Here is a 20,433-nt window from a genome sequence, read left to right on the forward strand (position 1 = left end):
CAGAAAGTGACCCATGAAGATGTTTTATTCTTGTGGCTTCACATCAACTATGAAAATCTAGATATAGAGAAAACCTGCATATGTGTGTATATAATTTTATAAAAAAAAAAAAAAAAGTCTTCACTACTCTGCTTTTATATTGTTGTTGGGCACTGTTGAATGTACACAGCCTCCCCAGCACCACTGTCTATTGACACTATCTTGCCCAAAAGCGGTGAGGTTGAGGCACGTCGGCTGCCACCCCTCTGGAAGTGTCTGCCCACCGCACGTCAGGCTGGGAGAAACTGGGACTTGGCAAGGGTGGCCTTTGATTTCTGATTCAGCGGCAGACTTTTTGTGGGACACTAGGCGCACAGCGATCTACGCAGCTACATAAGCTATTCAGTTTTCTGTTTCGTCATGTATGAAATCAAGAGAAGTAGCCTGAAAATTATGTAGTGATGATAAATATTTTAGTGACTGTATGGTGCTGAGGCACAACTGTAATAAGGTAACGAGACTGTGAAACTTTGGTTTATTGAATTCTTTCCTATTTTAACCATTAAAGTTTATGGCGACAGTATCAGAAATAAATCTGGTTTTTTAAGAAGCTGAGGCATCGTTTATTCTACAGGGAGACACAACAGCCAGCAGGAAGACAAAATTAACTTTACATGTAACTTACGTGGGGATGTGCCTGTCAGTTCACGAAGGTTTAGAGAGTTTGGTTTTTGCGTGTCAGATAGACCACGGCAGGCTGGAGGGGGTTATATGGAAAATTTCATGGAATAAAGTGTGTGTTGTAATGGTCGGATGCAGCCTTTAAACAGGCACATCAATCGGTAGTGACTTCTGACAGCCAGGAATGGGGTAGTGAAGTTAATTGCACGTAGTTTCTCAACAATAGAGAAAGTCTTAAATTAAAAGTACGGTGGACAAAATTCTGCTTTTTGTTCATTAATTCTACTAAACAAACCCCCGATCTGATAACACCGTTTGCTTTAGTATCTTTAGATGTACCTCTGACTTTCTGATAGAGCTAAGAAAAGTCTCTCCTCCCTTCCCAGGCTTTCTTCTCTTTTATCTACCACCCGCTGGTCTCCTCACTTGATCCCGTTCTCCCAGCTGAATGCTCTGAAGTTTGCGCTTGGTTTTGGTGCCTCCAGGCCATGGGATAGAAGGTAAGCACAGCACCAGCAGTGGAGAGCTGAGTTTCTTCACCTTTTCAGCAGTTTGATGAGAAGAGCCAGCAGACAGGAGATGTAGGAGGGTCTCTTTGCAGCTGCCTGGCTGGAAATCCAGAGTAGCTCCCTTTAACTCTGAATTCACTGCGGCAAATTAAAATGTCTCCGTGCTAGCAGCTGCCTTTCACTGGGTTTACTTGGCTGGGCTTTGTTGTTATTTATTGTCCTACGAATTTCTTTGTCACTGTGTGCATGTGTGTCGTACATCACGTGTAACACATCACTAGCAGTTATTTTGATGCATTCTTTTTTTCCCCTAAATCACGGACAGAGATACTGAGCAGCATGGGGCCAAGACACAGCCCACAGGGACCTGTCAGAAATACTCTAGGGGGACGAAGATTTCACAACTTGCCACTCTTTTTCAACAGCTGTCACTCGGTCACTTCTTGTTGAGAAATACAGTACGCGCTGATTTGATTCTGCTCCATGAACCCACAGGCAGAGTAGTTATACAGTGCCCAGTTGCTCAGTTCACACAAGGTGTGATGAAGGAAAAAAAACAGCCCAAGTACCAAGCAGAAAATTGTCTCTATTGAATAGTCATACGTATGCCGCACTGTTATTAGCTATTGAGTTGAATAAAAATTTCTGGAAGGTCATCTAAGTAGTTGGCTGGAAAGTTTGGTGTCTTGAAAATGATGGAGTGGCTTTATTACATTCAGGTAAAAAGACTATTGAGCCAAACAACTTTAAAAATAGATTGAAATGGCTTTTATATCCTGGGTTCCTCAGACGCAACTCCCCGAGCTGGAACAAATCTGGCCGTGAAGGTGTAAGGCACGTGTTTGGGTCTGGTAACATCCAGGAAAGTTGTCCAAGCGGGCTGCTGTGATGGGGTGGCGTGCGATGAAGAGAGTGATTACAGTCCAGATTAAGGCAGTTAGGATAATAACACTGAAGTCACTCAAGTTATTTTGTATTTACACCAATGTGAGTGAAAGCACAGTTTGCATTTTAGCCTAGAGGGGTAGCTCCTGAAAAAAAAAAATAAATTGGAACATGCTGTGCTCACAGATCTCCATTAACTGTAGAATGGGGGTTTAGCTGCATTAGCCTGGGTGAAGTACTACAGGTTTTGATCTTACTCTAGCATTGTTACTTCCCTGAGTAATTACTCAGTATTTATACGGCTTTTTTTTTTTTTCCTGACTGATAGAAAAGCTTGTTTGCCATAGCAACCCCCGTGGTGATTCTGCTTCTCAGGTACAAAGCACCTTCCAGCAGATACATGTCAGCATTTAACATGAACTTTAGAAATTGTTGGTCGTTTAGAGCAAGAATGATCTCCTGTATAATGAGATGCCAAACAGAAAATAAGGTATGCTACAAGCTCATTAAGTAAGGTTCCTTTGTGATCATCTTCAGCAATGCTTTTGTTTCCCCTGTTGTTTTTGCTTTCTTCTGTTTATGCATGCACTTTAAAAATATTTAAAAAAAAAAAAAATTCTTGAAAAATAAAAGAATACCGATGCAGGTAGGTAAATGTTGAAGGATATTTTTAGCCTACTGTTTGACAAAATAGTTGTTAGTGCTGCCAAAAACAACCGAAGGTGTGAGTGGATCCATTTCCCTCAAAGGAAGCTGCTTGGGGTTGTGGTGATCAAGACCAAAAGGCTGCTGGATGCTTGCCTGGGCTGCCTGCAGAATTTGCAGTTGGTGACTTAGTTTCCTTCTCAAGCTGAGCATGTTCAGAGGAAGGCAAGGAATCCTTTATCTTTTGGCTGACCTCTTTTTTGTCTTTCGCAAAAACGTTGCCGTTGCTGCTGTTGCCGAAGTCACAAAGGTTGCCGCTTCCCGATGTGTCAGCGCACAGGGATGGGCTGAGAGCAACCTCTGCCTTCACCGGCAGACCCCAAATGAGCCGTTGTCCTGGCTCAGAGGTAGCCTGGCTGTTGAATGATGTATTGGAGGGATTTGCTCACTGAGAAAACAGACCTTTCTCTCGCAGGCATCCGACTCTTCTGCCTGGCGCCGCTGTGCAGGCTTCAGCAGCGGTCAGCTCTGCCACTTCTGTGTAATTTCAGTAAGGGAAGTGGAGAACGTGGAATATTTTTCCAGCCTGTAAATTATAAAGGGGGGAGGGCTGGTCTAGAAACGAAGAAGATGCAGGAAAGCAGGGAATCGCGTATCACTTCACACAACCACAACTTTTTGTTACATCCTCAGGTCTGATCGTGCTCCTCTGGAGATCAGTTGAGGTTACCCATCATTTATGCAGGTACCCCTCAATGTGCTTATCTATTTTCCTGGCAAGCTTTTGGGCTGTTCCTAGGCTGTACGCAGCCGCAGCACCTGGGGCAGGTTAGCGGCTGCGTGGATGGATTTGCAGCAGTCTTTTGGGCCAAAGCCTGCCAGATCCAAAAGCTCTTGGGCTTGGTAACAACTACCACGCTGCTCAGAGCTCTGGATCGAGCCTTAGAAATGCTGATAACCAGCTGAAACCGGAAGCAAACACAGCTCATAAAAATGACTGTCAAAACAAGCCTGATGCGTTTTGCTTAAAATTTGACCAATTGTCAATGTTTCGGCAGGACAAAGTTTTCCATAATATTATCAGAATTTTCTCATTCCTTAGCGGTTAACTAAGGGCAAAAAGGAGGTGATTCCTTTGAATAAACTTTCAGGTGAGAAAATAGGAGACAGGACTGGATGACCTTTTTAAAAACAAATTAAAAAAAGAAAAATCTACCCAAAGGAACAAAGAGAAAAGCCTAAGTAGCAACGCCTTCATGGAAGGCTTGGCCAGCAAAGCTCCAAAGGAAATCATAATCCAGTAATTGGTGGCTTTCTGCACCACCAGTTCTGTTTCTTGAAGCAGTAAATTCATCTTTGCATCTCTCTCTAGAGAAAACCTCAGGGTCCTGCCTGCCTTTACTAAAGCATGGGTAACAGCAACAGGGGATGGCAATACAATGGCATCTCCTTGGGCCGCATGGGCCACCGACCTTGCGCAAGGTCTTCTGGGATGCTCTGCTGCAAAAAAGAAAAAAATATCCAATATTTCTACTTCATTTGTTGTCAGCACGTAAAGAGAAGCTGGCGTAAGGCAGCGTTCAGAAGGAGTTAGCTTGCCAGTGTGAGCACGTTGCAGTTACCCTCGATGTACTGAAGCAAAGGTCAGGGTAAGATTATAAGCGGAGATTGAGAGGAAAGTAGAACCAGGTAAGCCCTGCTTAGCGGGGAGCCTTCTTCGCTGTACGGGGGATTGGCAGCGATACATCTCATTTTACAGGTATTGGGAGTAGTAAAAGTGAAGGCAGGGCTTGGGAGAAGGGATCAGCCCAACCTTCATCTGGAATTCATGGAGAGCAGCGGCCTGGGTTAGGGCTTGCTCTTAGAAGTGTATCTCAGCTTTAGCAGGACCTGTACTGGTGGAGTAGATCTATCTATATTTGATGTTACGAGTATTTGAGATTGCAGGAATGAGGGTAAGAATAGTTTCAGAGTTAGTGTTGGGTTGAAGGTTGGATAACACTTCTTCAGTGTGTGTTTTCCTTTTGGTAAAGGGCAAGACAGAGCAGCATGTGAGGGAATGTTTGAAATATTTAAAAAAAAAAAAAAAAGTGTTAGAAAGGAAAGAAACAAAACCCAGGCGCAGTATTTCATTTGCTCAGTGAATCCTCCAAATCAATTTCTGACTGAATTGAACAGCTTCATCTTGTAGTTGAAACTATTTTGAAATCCACTCTTTGTCTCTGCTGCTGCTAGGGTCCCAACGGTGTAACGACGGCTGGGTTTCATCTGCATGATTTTGGGAGCCAAAGGGATTGCGTTCTGTACAGCTTATTACCGGTAGGACACCTACCGGTCTATTCATTTGTATTCCAAAATCAGCTTCCTCAGCTGTGATCTTCTGCTCTGGAGTTGACACTTGTGAAAGAAAAACAAGCCGTAGCTTTTGCTTTACCCATTCATTTAATAATTGTTTTCTCTGCGTAATGGTGTTCCCTGGAAGAGATGCGAAGTGTTTGCTCTTTTCCGCCTGTCCCGATAGGTTATATTTTAAAGAGAAATTGTAAGTGAGAGATCCCCACGCTGCCATGCTTCTGCTGCAAATCTCCAGGGAAAACGGAGATCCTAAATAGGTATTGGCTTGTGCTGGAGTTCCCTGCCTCGTGTTGTTAAGCCTGCTTTCCTCAGGAGAGAGATCTTAAATGCTATTTTTCCTGCTGATAACCCTCCCTCTCCTTCTCCCCACGGTTGGCAATAGCTACCCTGTGGAGGTGGCAGAACCCTGAAACCTTCTAAGATTTTCTGTTGGTGTGAGCTGTGGAAAACTCTGCTTGTCCACTGCCCAATATCTCCATCCATGGGGGCAGGCTGTGTGGGGCTGGGCTCAGAGTCGGGTCGTAGAAGCACAAAACGGTTCGGGTTGGAAGGGACCTTAAAGATCAGCTTGTTCCAACCCCCCCGCCATGGGCAGGGACACCTCCCACTAGACCAGGCTCCAGAGGTTGGCTTGCAGCCTCTGCTTCCCCAGGACAAGAGGAGTCCTGCTAGAGCTGGGGTGGAGGTTGGAAGATACCCCCTACCTGCGTGTGATGTGCTGTAGGTCACACCAGAGACCCTGCTGTGGTAGTTTTTCCTTGTGTGCTTCCTTGGGATTATGAGAAATGCAATGAAGGCATCTGCCTGCGGAGGAGACTGTAGCTAATATTAGTCCTGCGCTGATAAAAGCCGCGCTTCCCTGCTCCTGCAGCAGCTCGGGGGCTGTGCCGCAGGCCAGCATCTCCTGCTGTGCTTTCCCCGTGCAAGCAAAGCGCGCAGCCCCATGGAAAGCTGGGCTGGGGCTGCAGCACCCCTTTTTTTTGGCCCTACTCTGTGCTGGAAGATGCTGTGCCACCACCAGGCTGCTGCCTGCGCCCATCATTGCCTGCGTTCCTGCGGTCCCTCCTCACGCTGCTGCACCGTTTATTTTCCTGATGGGAAGAGTAATATTTTCTGACAAAGGCAGAGCTTCGTGACAGCAAAAGCAGAAATTACTCTCCTTTCTGACTAGTCCTTCAAGGAAAATCTTTCAGATCTGACTCTCCGGGGGCTGAAATCAATGCAGGCGTTAAGCAACGTGGCTTGGCTATTTGGATAAAATAGCCCGGTTTTGATTAGGTAGGGAATCGGAGGATAAAGGGATTTCTTTTTCTCAGAATTGGGCAAAGAATAGCAATATAAAAAGCTGGATCAAATAGCTAAAGCCAATATCTTCCCCCTGAGGCTTTTTTTCGGTTCCTTTGTAGCACATCAACTTAAAAGAGCCGTAAACTCCAGTTTCTGAAGGTTGCTGAGTGGGAGGGCGAAAAATAAAAGAAAAAGGGAGTTCACAGCTGCAGCCTCTTAGGAAACTGTGGTAACAACCTGTCATCCTTGGAGTCGTGGCTGATAATGCTTCTGTGTGTCCTTGTGCCTGTTGGTCTTTATCTAAATTATCTGCTGGCACATCTGAAATTTAATGATGCCATATGACGTTTGGTACGATACAGTCTCTTTAGCGTGTTCGCCCTCGCCCGGTACGCAGGGAGGCAGCATGGACAGGAGGCAAAAAAAAAAATGCTTTTTTACTACATTTTGCTCCTGATGTGTTAATCCTCTGCAGCCCGCTGAGCTGCTCGGTCTGTTGGCTACGTTTGGGCACTGCAGGCTGAGAAGCCGATGCATACGCTGTCGCGCGCCTGCAGGCCTACCTGTCCTTCTTCTGTATTCTTACAGCTTTAAACTATATTTGGTGTAAAAAGGAGAGAACAGATACAAAAATGCTTATTTTAACATCTCCCATGTTGATAGACCCGTTCCGACTGACTTGGCATAGCGATATATGCTGCTGTTTCCTCTAAAAAGGTGATTTTTTTCCCATGAAATACCTGCAGTTTCCTTTCCAGAGGGAAGGGTCTGGCATTTTGTCAGGTATATTTGGTGAGAATTTTTTTCAAAAAGATTCTTGTTTTAATAATGTCTTTGGTTAAAAGGAAAAACTGTTTTATTAAGAGTACTTCTTTTCTGTAGAATTAATGTCCGGCCCATGAAAAAATACGACTTCCACTTTGCATGCTGATTTTGACTGCTTATTTCTGCTCCCTTTAATTTTTTTTTTATGAAATTATACCTGGGTCCCTGTAATGCTAAATTCAACATGAAGAAGGAACCTGAATGTTACTGCAAATCTCCTTCTTGCTGATTTCCAAAATATCTTATGCAGTATATGAATTGGAGAGAAGCCACGCTTCCTTCAGTAAAAGAAAGAAAAAAGTAAAAAGGGAAAGTTCTCTTGCCTCCCTGCTTCCAGAGAAAAGCTGGAACGTACAAAATCTAAAGAGAAGATGCATAATGAGCAGATTTTAAAAAAATCTTATTGATCTAAGTAATGTCCTGGGCTTTGGCAACTTGTTTCATTATGTTTTGAGGTTTGTTGTTTTGTTTTTTAACATCAGCAGCTGGCGGCACTGAATTGCATCTCTTCTGGAATTACGCTTTGGTGTGGGGAATGTTGCTACAACAACAGGAATGGGATTTCAGGGCGATGTGGGCTCTCTCCTTCGGGAATATTTCCCCACAGCTCATGTCAGTAGTTCACGGAAGATGGGGCTTATCGCAGGAAAGCTCTTGGGGTGAGCCCCGGGGACACCCACCCCGGTTGTGTCCCCCACTGTCCCTGGCACAGTTTCAGGATATTCCCGTCACAGGGTAGGAGGTATAGCTCCGCGTTTGCCGGGGAGAATGTTGGCTTGTTTATTTATTAGCAGGGCACTGCACAAGAGGCACCAGGCGACCCCTGTCCCCCTCCCAGGGTGCGATTTCTCTCCTTGGGGACGGAACGGCCCCGGCTGGGACGAGCAATCGGAGGTACATCGGTTGTGACATTGTGCTGGAATCAAAGCTATGAGTCAAGAAGTATAAAGCAAACTCTGTCACTCCTTTCCCTCGGAGAGAATTTTTCTCTCGTTTAACTGCCCCACACCTTTGCAAACCTCTTCTCTTCACTAGCAACATGCATTTTTAATGAGCTTTTCTACAAAGAGCACAAAGTAGCTCTGAAGCCTTAAGCAGAGGCCATGAAAACTTTTATTATATCTGTAAATTTTTTTGTTTTCTTTTACTGCACAGAGAGAAGTGCACTGCAGCTCTGAGCAACAGTGACAGGATGATCCTGGGTGAGCAGGAGATGAATCAATGGGTAAGCAGTTCCTTTAAGAGGAAAAAAAGGTGTTAAATTAGTCAGGCCTCGTGCTGCTTTGAAGCTCGCAAGCATGACATTTTTGGTGGTTTTATTACATTTTTTGTGTGTTTGAGCTACTGCTTAGTCGAGTAGATAGTGTCAAATCCTGATAAAGCGAACTCCAACATCCTAAAGTCATATGATGATATAAGGCAACATGCACGAACTGTGAGCTGGGTTTTTTTTTTTCCTTTTTATTCACTTAGGATATTCTTTTAAAACATCTGAGAATTTAACCACGTCTGTCACCGCAGTTTAAAAACAAGCGGAGGTAGTTACTTAGTTAACTCAAAATGATCGGAAAAGGTGAAGACAACATGTGATTTCCGAAGCTCTGTTTATGCAAGACAGCCAGTATTTCAGTCTGAAGAAATTGTGCTGTAATGTTCATCTTCTCCACATTTTGATGGAAAAATCAAATGATTTTGATACTCAGCGTTTCAGATGAGATATTGCCTTTTCAGGTAGTGTAATTTCAGCTGTATATCACGAAGTGTAAGGTTTTATCATTCTGTCTTGCTTAGGAAAATCTATTCTTGCCTAAATTATTTTTATGCCAGATCATCTTGAAGTATTTCAAAACAGAGCAACGTGAAAAGCTCATCTTGAAGTGTCTGGCTGCTGCACTATAGACTTATGAGCTCTCATCTCTATAAGATCTGAGCACCTTCCAGCAGCACATTAAACACCACGACTAACATCTGCCACCCTTTGTTTGTTTTCGTATCCTCCCCTCTGGGGAAAACACAGTGGTATGCCCGGTTTTGGTCAGGTTTCTCTGTATAAGATTGGTTTCTTTATTCTTTTTTTTTTTTTTTTTTTTTTGCGTTCTTCAGAATTTCAACGAGGGAAAAGGCAAGATGGAAGAAACACACGTAGCACTTGGAGTGGCGTGCAGAAATGCTTGTAGAGGTCCTTACGTGTGTGAGGAGGGTGTTGATCATCTTTCTCAGACTAATCTGCAGGAATTGCTGACCATACCGGGATTTTTCTGTGGGAGAGAAGCAGAGGTGGCCTTTCCTGAAAGCCAAGAGCAGGTGTGCTCGTCGCTAGATCGCAGCAAGCGCAGCTGCCTGGAGTCCAGCCACAAGTCAGGGACTGTCCCTCAGGACAAAGCAGCATGGCCTTGCTGTAGCAGAGGGTGAGCAGCGGGGTTACTTCTAGGACCTGCTGTGCGAGAGCTTGGGGCTTGGATTGGCTCCCGCTTGCAGAGGTGTGTGGTTGTCCAAAGAGATTTTTCTGGCTGAGAGGTGTCAAACGTGACGCTGTTGTGGGACTGCTGGTCCTTGTGCAGGAAGGGACTGACTGCAGTTTTCAGGGAGCCTGAAACTTCACCTCAGATGTGCAAGTCCCATCCCCTTCTGCTAGCTCAGATGTCAGTAGTTAGGCTTTATCCGCGTTGCTAAGTATTGTGATTGCTCACGGTTAACTCATCAAATGAGACGAGAGGATCTCATTACAAGGAGCTGCACTATCTGTTACCCATGCTGCCGTTTAAAATGAGACTCATTTTGTGTTGGAATTTAACAGCACTGAACGGACTGGATGTAGGCACAAGTAGTTTAATTGTCCTGAAAGTCAACTTGATTTGCCAGACGAATGAGGAGCTTTAATAGAGTCGATGTGAAACCACGGTGGCTATTCGTCCTTGCTCTGGGTGAGGTGTGGCCAGTTCTCTGACCACTGGCAAATGGACACATGGCTGCTCTCACCTCCACCAGCAACATCATGGCTCTCTCGTACAGAAGTCACATCTCAGTCCCTCAAAGGTGACAGTCAGCCACCGGCTTTGCTGCCCTGTAAAATGGCATAATGCACAAATTAATCTGGGCTCATTCCTAAATCCTATGCTGCGTTACTGAATAAGCTGGACACAAATTACAAGCAGCCTTTGTCCTTTTTCAAAATGTCAGGCGGAGCTGCCAATACTCACTATTTCTGGAATAACTAATTCAGACCAGCATTTTCTGGTCAGTTCTGCAAAAAAGGCAGTGTCCTAGGTAAAACAGGTCCCTGGTTCCTAAAACTGGGAGATCCCAGCTTCCTATATTCTCCACAATACCCAAAGCAAATATTTTCTCAGGATCATAGGTTTTATTAAAGTCATAAATTTTATTTATTTTACTTCTCATAAAGCATGTAATGAGTGGATAGCTGGAGAGATGGGACAGAAGACCGTATCAGCACAGTTATAAGGAAGAATGTGAACATTTTTGGATAGGTAGTGAAAGGAGGAAGAGACTGCCAAGGGCAGGCAATCCTCAAAGACGGGGAGAAGAGGAAAGACGGGAGTGAATATAAAGGCTCTGCAGGCACAGGCAGAATTTGGGATGTAATTTACCATAAGATTAGCAAGAACGGGTGCATTTACATCGCACGGAAGATCAAGGTTGGCGGTTGGCAGCCTCCTCCACAGGGAGCAGGAAAGCTGCCCTCTTGTTCTGTGTCTTCCATCTCAGGGGTCAGCTAAATGTTTCCAGGGATGCTTTATGATTTCCAGCTGAAAAGTACCCGCTGAGCTTTAACTTATTCCCTTGGAGCGACTCCTGCTGCCTCTCCCAAATGCTTGGGTGCCTATTGCAGGGCTTCCTAGGCTGCACTGTAAACAATAAATGGTTAAAAGTCAATGAGGAAAGAAAATGCTGGTTAACTAATCCTAATCAAAATTGCTCCTAGACGATGTGCAAACTCTGATCCACCTGTGATGGGCACCGAATTTTCTTTCAAACTCGGCTTTAGATGCTTTTTATGGGCCCTTCTCTTCAGCGTTTTCATGTGCCTGTTATTTCTGCCGCTGTTTGCTACTGCGGAGTCTGATTCTTCAGGTCAGGGGACGTTTTGTCACTGACTGCCACATTGACAGGCACAGGCTTCAGAAGGTGGGGTTTGTTGTTTCTTTTTTTTTTTTAATTTGCAAACAGAAAATGGTAAGAGGAGAAGCACATGTCTTCTGATGGTGATTATGCTATCAGAAGCACGTTGGCATAATGAAGGGATAATTACTAACTATGCTGGGCTCTGTTTTCACACATTTATGACGATTAGGTGTGGGAGCGGGCGGGTTGTCACTGATTTTAGGCAAAGCCCTAAAAGGAGTTTAAACATAGATGGGGAAAACAGTTCATCCTTCGTAGCCCACCTCTGCATTTCCAGCAGGATTCAAATCACTGAGCAGCAGCAAATGCACGGCATGGAGCTGCGCAAGCAATGCCCGGTCACTGGAATTCTTCATGGGAGCAAGAGGCGAGGTGGTAAGTAGTAAAATACTGGGAGCATCAGAACCAGCTGCAATATCAGAAGGTTTTGTATCAGCTTAGCTCCCTCTTGCAAATGCATACCGAGTAGGAAGGCTTTTGCCCAAATTTAACTTGTCTTTGCTTTGGATCCTGTACAGTGGTCCCACGCAGATCTGTAGTTCTCCATCGCAAAACCTCCAGCCCATGATCTGCTGGCAGGATGACTTTGTCCGAGGGACAGCGCTGGGCGGCGATACTACCATGGGATAAAAGACTTCCAGCACTTGCTCTGCTTCCCACCCTTTCATACGATACTGAAAGGCATATCCTCGTGCTGCCACTGAGCAGACTTGAAGGCCAGAGACCTCAAGCCCACACCTCCCTGCACAACCCGAACCTTATTTTTCAAACCTGTCGTTAGCGCTGGACAGCCTCTTGGCACTCAACTTGAAACGCATATTTTTCTCCTTATACGGCCTAAACCACTGATACTGACTATTTTCAGTGATTCAAGGATGTACATCCCATGATCAGTCTTATGGATTTGCTCCAGATTTTGTTGTGTTAATTACCATTCCAGGTGGCTATGAGTTAATTAGTAAGCTATGTGTTTCAGGGTGCACTATGTCCATATACAAATAAATCGTTACTGAATAAAGAGTGCACCGATATAACATATTTGATGATGTGGCAGAAATGCTCTGGCTTGCACAGGACAATTGAAATGTATATATTATTAGTGACCATATGCAGTTCTTTACATTAATTGGCTTCATCTGGATTTGGGTTTTGGAGGTCTGGGCATAAGGGGCTTGATCTGGACTCATCAGTTATTATTTATAACGGCCTGATTTTAATTTCCTTAATCTTCAGGCCAGCCTGTGCTTCGTGAGATATAATGATCTTCCCTCAGGTGCTGAAAGGCAACCTGTTTGGGTCTGGATATCTGGGAAAGATGATACAAAGCCAGCAAGATCTACCCTTGGTAAGGCGCTACCAATATCTTCTGTTCTTGAGTCCAGTGTCTCTCAAGTGTTTTCTTCCTATTTGTCACCCTTGAAGGTCGCCTTAGCACACAGATGGCTCCAGTTCAATGAAGCATGGAGGAAAGCAGCCAGAACACGGGTGGCAGCCATCCCCGGCAGCGTGTGACAGATTGAGATTTTTTGTGTCACCACTAAGCAGGAAGCAAAGCATGTGCTCTTTGCTCCCACCACCCAACCTGCAAGTGCCTTCACTCTGGGGTGCCTGCCCCACCTCCATGGGTATGTCTGGGCCTGAATCTATTGGCTTTTCCATTCCCCTCCTCTGTCTCCACGAGGCCAAGTTGCAGGGCTGCATCCTTCCCTTGCAGAGCAGTGCTGGTGCCAGGGAAAAAGAGTGGGATGAAGGAGGCAGAGAGGATCAGCAGGGTGTGTGCAGCGACTCTTATAGAGGCCCTTTGGCATGGCAGCACCCGCGGACACACACCTTGGTGGGTTCAGGAGCTCCCTGTGGATGGGGAGGTCCATATCTCATCAATAGCATCCATCCCATCCTTGCAGCAAGATCTCTGTGACCACAGCAGTACGTTTCTGAAGAACTACAGAGCGCTTTCTGGCGTTAAATTCCATCTTGCTGACATATTGGTTGAGTCAATGCCCCACTCAGCATCCAGAAACGCAGCCTGGGACTATTAGCACAGTTCATAATTTCAGCAGTGCTTATGAGCTTTCAGATTGAGTCGGTTCTCTCACCGGAGTCAGCGTCTACTTCAGCATAATTTTATATATATTTTTTTTTTTTTTAAAAACTCCTGCCTTCTCCCCCAGACCTCCTGGAGATTTTAATGCATTTAAATGAAAAAGCTGAACAGTTCCCTTTTCTCATTCGCATTATGCAGCATTGCCCTTCTCTATACTTTATCCTATTTCAGAGCTGTCGTGCAAACAAAGCCAACTAAAAAAAAAAAAAGAAATCATTAAAGAAGCGTGCATCCTGTCAGCCTTCTGTCTCAGCTCCTTCTCTCACTGTATGTGCAGGGAGAAATCCCTTCTCCTGCTTGCCCTCCTCTTTCAGGTGTTTTCATTTCTTTCCTAGCTGTGATCTAATATTTCTATGATTCCCCAGAGTGCTCTGGTCTGCTCCAGTTTCCCAGTAAACAAACTCCTACTCCCTTCCTGCCCCGTCATGTAGTATTCACTGTTCTAGGACCGTGGAACTACTATTTTTCTAATGCATTTTTATTGTTTTTTTTTTTCTCTAACTATTCCAGAAGTGGGAATTCTCCTTTTCTGTAAAATCTGTCCTGTGAAGCACCCTGTACTGCTAGGAGATCCCCTTTTCTTTATCCAACTGAGTATATCTGGATGAAGCAGTCATTGTACCTTTTTCCTCCATCACTGCAGTATCTGATTGGTTTTAATATTATTTCTTGTTCCCTTTTGTATCACGAGTCAGTTTTTAAGGAAGACTCAGTGATAGGCCTTCAACGTGCGTTGCTTTTTTTTTTTTTTTAAATTGTTATTATTATTCAAGTATGATTGCCAGGCTAGCTTATCTTAGCCGCCTTCATCGTGCCAAAAAAAATTATGCTCTGGTAAGCCTGTCCCTTTTCATGTCCCTGCCTTTTGATCATTTGGCTATGCTGAACAGTCATTCTTCTGCAAGGTAACAGCATGGGTTTCCACGGGATTATCATGTTGGCCGCAGAAAAGAAGTCCTCTTTAGCAGAAACTAAACGTGGAGAAAGTGCATCCAGCTCTGGGGGTTCATTGGTGGACAGTTGCTGGTGGCAGGGGGCTGTCAGCGGGAAGCATCGTTTGCTCTCGCTCTTAGCATGAGCGTGTGGCACTTGTTACTGGCTCTCCTGGGCAACAACCACAAACTCATCCCAAACATACCCAAAAAACCTCCCCAAAAAGGGAAAGCCAGAGGAAAATGAGGGGAAAAAAAAAAAAAAACCAAACCCTAATGAATATCCCAGGAAATGGAAATATGATGGTGTAGGGCTCAAAAGAGCAAAATGCAAATTGTTCTTTTGGGACGAGTTAGTATCTTGTTCTTGCTGAAGCTCTTTGTGAGAGGATGAGGAAGTTGGCGGAGCTCTGGTGGGCAGTTTGCACCGATCACAGATGGAGAGAGCAAGAGACACCGGAGCAGGTATGCGACAAGAGGGTCAAGTCTTTCACCCGTATTCCTCTAGTCTCTGGTAACCCACAGAGCCCCCTGATGGCCAAGAGACTGCTTTTCCAGAGAGGAATATATCCTGGTAGCAAGACCTCCAGTTTGTGGTAAAAATAACTATTACTTCCTTCACAGGCCCACAGAAAAGCACCTGCCTGGACAGCAGGAGACCAGCAAATCACAGGTAAGAAAGTGGCTCTGCCAACTTCTGTGCAGAAAAACTATCGGTGAGTTTAGGCTGCCCCATCTTCACCTCTCCCTGGAAAAACTTTGGATTATCTTGATTTTTATCTACACATGGAAAGTGAAATGGTCTAAATCTTAATGATTTTTGGGATAGGGGCTGCTTCTCAGTTTCAATAAACACATTAGACTCTTTGTCGGTGGAAGTCGCTGTTTGGAATTCATGGTACGTTTTAAAGTTTCTTTCAAAGATTACTTTTTTTTTTTTTTCCCTCCTCTCATGTATCTCAGAAGAACCAGCCTGCCAAACTGCTCCAGGAAGCTCTTCTGGGATAGAGACATCCATCTCGGTGTACGGTCTGTACTTGTGAAGCAGAGCACAAAGCCCTTTTTCCATTTAATCCATATTAATTACCTCTCTGCAGCTCCTCTATAGTTCCCACTCAGCCCTGGCACCAAAACATGTGCGACTGCATCTTGAACAAACCGGAGCCTTTTCACTGCACACCTGGTAAGTCAACACTCCAAAAATAAAAATAAATAAAAAGGTTTACCGCTGAAGAATTGTGGCTCTCCACGCTTGAAAACTGAATGCCTTGGGACTGTGGACTAAGGCAGATATTTTTAGTGCCATCAATATCTCCTGGAGTTGATATCTCCCAAGACAGATGGTTGTTTCCCACAGAACGTTGTCAAATGTTTGCTCAGCCAAGATCAATTTTCTTCCAAGTCCTTTCCCACCTTCTGGTGAAATATGTTTCACTTGCCAGACAAAAAATTAAAGAAACAGCATGAAACCGTGTCACTCTAGAGGGTTCTCATTCCCATAGGTCTCCTCCTGTCCTTTAGCCGTGTGACTGACATCTCTTTCGGTGCTCATGGAAGAATAGATGCACTCGCAGGGGAAGCATGATACCAAAAAACAAGGGCTTGAGTCTCATGTCAGAGGCTGATTTCCTCCGAGACCTATGAAAAGTCACTTCTCAGACTGTCAAAAGGTCTTGCTGCCACATTTGGCTGTTAGATCTCCTAAAAGCAAAGAAATCCTGAGCACCCTTGAATCGGCCGCTTGAGAAAATGAGGCGCAAGCGGGGAGGAAGAGAAGCGGTGCGGAGGAGGAGGTGCCGGGAGGAGGCACAGAGAGGCTGAGTTGCGTCCATTGCTCAGCAACAACTGCAGCATTTCTTTTCATTACAAGCCCACGTGAGTCTGGAGACATGGACCCATTCATGGTGTCTGCCAGCACACCGGACTGGGTGGATTTTCAGCTGAAACTGGGGGGCGGGGGGGTGGGCAAAGGATTTTTTTTTTAAGAGTGGCATGGAATATATTTCCAGTGATGCCCCATTTGTAAAACTGGCACCATAAAAAATGCTTAATTTCTTTTCCTCGCTGGTTGCTATTTTTAGCAGAGCGTGGCTTGTCACAATGTAAGGGACACAGAGTTTGGTACTTTTCAAAGTACAAGCTCCCACGTAATGTCTAATTGTTAAAAGTGAGAAATTACAGCAGCCGGGGCCAGTAGCAGTTTCTCAAATCTTCTGATGGTTCCTTCCTGTTATGTTTTTGCTTGTTGTGGCTGCTTAGGCTGGAGATTGTTAATATATGGCTGTTTTCTGGCTACGATATTGGCAATCCAGGATCAGTAGGGTATCTTTCATCTTTATCACTTCAGACATAGTAACAATTCTGATTTAGTTTTGTAATTTTAAATCCTTTTGAAAATGCTACACAATCAACTTCTTTCTTTTGCACATTGAAAAGTAAATTGGATCATCCAGAATATTCTTTCCGTGTTGCTCCATAATCTTTTCTATTATGGTTTCAGAGGCAGGTGAGGCTCTCTTTGGAAGGGAAATCAGTGCTATGATGCCCAAAAATATTTTTCATCCTTAATTCATTTGTGAGACTGATCTATTCGCACCAGCCTGACTTAAGCAACCCTGTATCTTCAGACTGCTTTTGAGGAAGAGGATTTTGGGTGGAAGAAACCTGCTAGTCTTGGTATTGTGCCTCTTGTTTGAGATTTGCCAGGGATTCATTAATATTTTCAGTCTTCTGTTTTCTTAAGGATTACAGATTCCTCATCCTTAACCTCATGTAGGAGGTGTTTTCGGCCTCCTCCTGCCAAATGAGCATCTTTGCCATTTTCTAAATACAATGCATATATAAACATATATTACATACATATATGCCCAACTTATGACTAAGTTGTTAACCTGCAGACATGGCTTTCTGTTACCTGGGAAAGTCACATGCAAATCTATGTGTAAAGCCTTTTCATATCGGGAATCTAATTGCCCGTATGAACTTTTTGTGGAAACCTATTAATGGTTTGCGGTTTGCAGTGTCATATTGACTCCTGGGGGTGACTAGATGTGATGGTAATCAATCAATCATTTGGGCTGCAAGTGGGTTTGGGACAGCCCAATCCCTACGCCCTTTTAAGAGGCATACTCATACAAACAGAAATGGAGGAAATACAACAATTTCGTATACAGAAACCAGAGTGGAAAATCACACACATACACAAACTGGGGGGGGGGTGGGCGATGGTGTTAATTATCAAGCCATGTTTTATCTCCGCATTCCTACTTAGCGGTCAGCTTCCCTCTTGCTCTGGGAGCTTTCTGAGTTGCTTTAAGCTGCAAGGAGAAAAAGCTCTTGCTTTCTCCTTAAGAATATTCATGTGCCAAGGCCAAGCCCCCACTCTTACATCTTTGCTCTGGAGTTTGTCTCCCAGATGCATTAATTCATGGAACGGAGGTGGAACATCATCATCATTAAGATCCAAATCAAGCTGCCTATCCTGTAAAGGATCCCCCTGCCTGAAGCAAAACAGAACTGTTAATGCATTTTTTATAAACAATGCCATTAAAGATGCATGAAAGATGTGTTGTAAATATTAAAGCGGAACTATCACTTTTTTTTTTCCACTCCATAAAACATAGCACAAAAATCTCCAGGTCAAATCTCTTCTCATGCAAATTAAGCCAGACCCTTTGATTTCAAGCGGTTTTGCCCATCTCCTTTACTATAGCGTTACAGTTTCCGCAAGAGCTCTGAAACAGCCCTCTTAGGATGTTCACAAAGGTGGAAAGTTCAATTATGGAACTGTACTAGTCAAGTTACAAAAACACTTGAATGCGAACAGAGCAATTACAGAGAACATTTATGAAGATTTAAAGAGATGGTGTAGTCTCCTAAATCTGCCATGGCAGGTTTCACGCCTAGCGTGGTGCTTTACTCGCCCATCCCTTGTAAGCGATGCTGGCCAAAGGCTGGGCGCAGTTCTCTCCCCGCCGCCTTGCCCGCTAGGCTGTTATCCCACCTAGTGGCTGCGGTCTGCCTGCTCTCCCTTCGCACAAGATGCCTTTTTGCCATTATATTGGTGAAACAAGTCAAAGTTTGACATATTACTTCAGTTAGCAGGGAATGCGCCTTCAAATTGCTTGGTCAGATGGTCAAAACGCGTGCCCTTGCCTTAACTGCGTAACGCCAGGGACAGGTTTCACACTCAGGTGGGTATTTGCATCCCCTAAATTCACACATGGAATCGAGATGCCTGTCTAACACAGTCAGCTTTCCAGTGTAAATACTCTGTATCATTCTTCTTATGTTTGTACCTGGCCTCTAATTTGGGTGCATCGAGCTAATGTGAATAAGCCCCTTCCTGTCCCTGCTTGTGGGACCAGCTCACGTTCCCCTAAGTTCCTAATGGCAGTCACAGGAGTGAATTTCACCTTCTCTGCTGTCGATACGCAGATGTCCACAATATACCTATATGCTGTCCAGCCACTTCACCACCAGCCCAGCTGATGGTTCTGAGTGAAGCCAGAAGTAAAAATGCCATTGCGTTCCAGAGGGGCAGGGTTCAGGCCAAATTTTTAAGTTTAACGGAAAGATTTTATTAAAATAAAGTGCTTTTGAAAAAAATTCTATTACTGATCTCCTCGAATCACCTGAAAAGATCCACTGAAAATATTTTGATGACAACAAGAAAAAAAAAAGGATTTGCCAACGCACTGCGAGAAACTTCCTGCAGTTGGGCAGGAATAACATTGGAGTTAGCCTGTGAAATCCTTTCTTGTTTCCTTCCAGCCTTGCTCTTCGCCCCTCTATTTCCATGCCACGTTTTTGCCCCGTTACAAAAGTAGCTTTACTGTCAAAAGAAGTGGGATCTCTCCTCTCTTATTTCTTTAAGTCCCTTAAGTCCTTAAATGCACGCGTAACTCACATTGACTGGGTGGTCCAACTCTTTAGGTTGTCTTCTGTACCCAGAAGACCTTCTTGATTCCTTTCATGATCTTTTTTCCCTTGTTTTGATGTCAGTCTTGCTTTGTGGAATTAAAGATCTCAAGGGTAAAGGCAGCTGAAGTTCCCAGCATGTGCCTGAAGAGTGTCCGCTGCGGAGCAGAGATTTAATAATAAAGGTCACTCCGGTAAATTAATGATGAATCTTTATCTTTTTATACAGAATGAATGTCTCTTCTTCAAAATGGAGAATTATAAGAATTGTTTCCATGTGTATCCAAAAAAAAAAAAAATCTCATTGGTAGAAAACAAAAACATTGTCCTGAGCATCATTTTTACTAAATTAGTCTCAGTATTTAATTTCTTTTTTGTTGAACAAAACATAAGAAAAAGAATTGCTTCAGCCTACTGACCTTTATTTAAGTGAAAGCATTCCCACCTGTGCTGTCTCTCCCTGCCTACTGAAATAACATTTTCTCTATAGCAGTGAAAAAAGGCACAAAAAGCTTGGCACGTACTTTGTTTTTCTTTTTCTTTACTGTGTGTGGGTTTTGGGTTTTTTTTTTATATAATTTGGTGATGAAATGCATTTACCGTCAATACCGTACTCGATTTAACAGTCAGCTGCTTCACGCAGAAAACCTCTAGCTCCTCTCTCCGTGAGATGCTTGCTGCGTGCAGCCTGGGAAGCTGTTTCCCTAGGCTCCCAATTAGCCGCCTACCCTAGCCGTCCTTTCCAACCGGATCAGATATCCATGATTCCCTTCGTATGTCTCCCTCCTGCCTGCTACGCTTTAATTTACATTTGCAGCAACATCCTTTACAAGTGATCTACCTGCCCGGTTATACCATGGGAAGGTTTGACAGGCTGGCGAGCCCATCGCGGGGTTCAGGTGCCAAAGCTTCTGCAACCTCTGAGCGCTGCAACTTTTTGTCTCTTCATTTTCTGAGGGCTGTGGGATGCTCACGCGGTCCGTGGGTGAGAAGGATTTCCCGTGGCACGGCGGTAGCGGGTTGCAGTGGTGGGGGCCAGGGCAGAGCTGAGCGTGGTGTTGGCTTCCCCGACTGGCTGCAGGTGGGTGTCAGGGCATGGGCATCCCTGGGAAAAAAATTAAAAGAAATAATTTCTCAAATTTCTACTACTGTATTGCATAATTTTTGT

At 44.4% G+C, this 20,433-nt stretch overlaps 1 long non-coding RNA gene across 1 annotated transcript; it reads left to right on the forward strand.

Moving 5' to 3' along the window:
• Positions 1–13,695: 13,695 nt before the first annotated feature.
• Positions 13,696–16,199, forward strand: LOC128907573 (uncharacterized). The gene is made up of 3 exons (XR_008465657.1): positions 13,696–15,018; positions 15,309–15,528; positions 15,848–16,199. It is a non-coding gene; the product is annotated as an uncharacterized LOC128907573 (long non-coding RNA).
• The last annotated feature ends 4,234 nt before the right edge of the window (positions 16,200–20,433 follow it).

Source organism: Rissa tridactyla, chromosome 3, assembly GCF_028500815.1.
Source record: "Rissa tridactyla isolate bRisTri1 chromosome 3, bRisTri1.patW.cur.20221130, whole genome shotgun sequence".
NCBI lineage: Eukaryota > Metazoa > Chordata > Aves > Charadriiformes > Laridae > Rissa > Rissa tridactyla.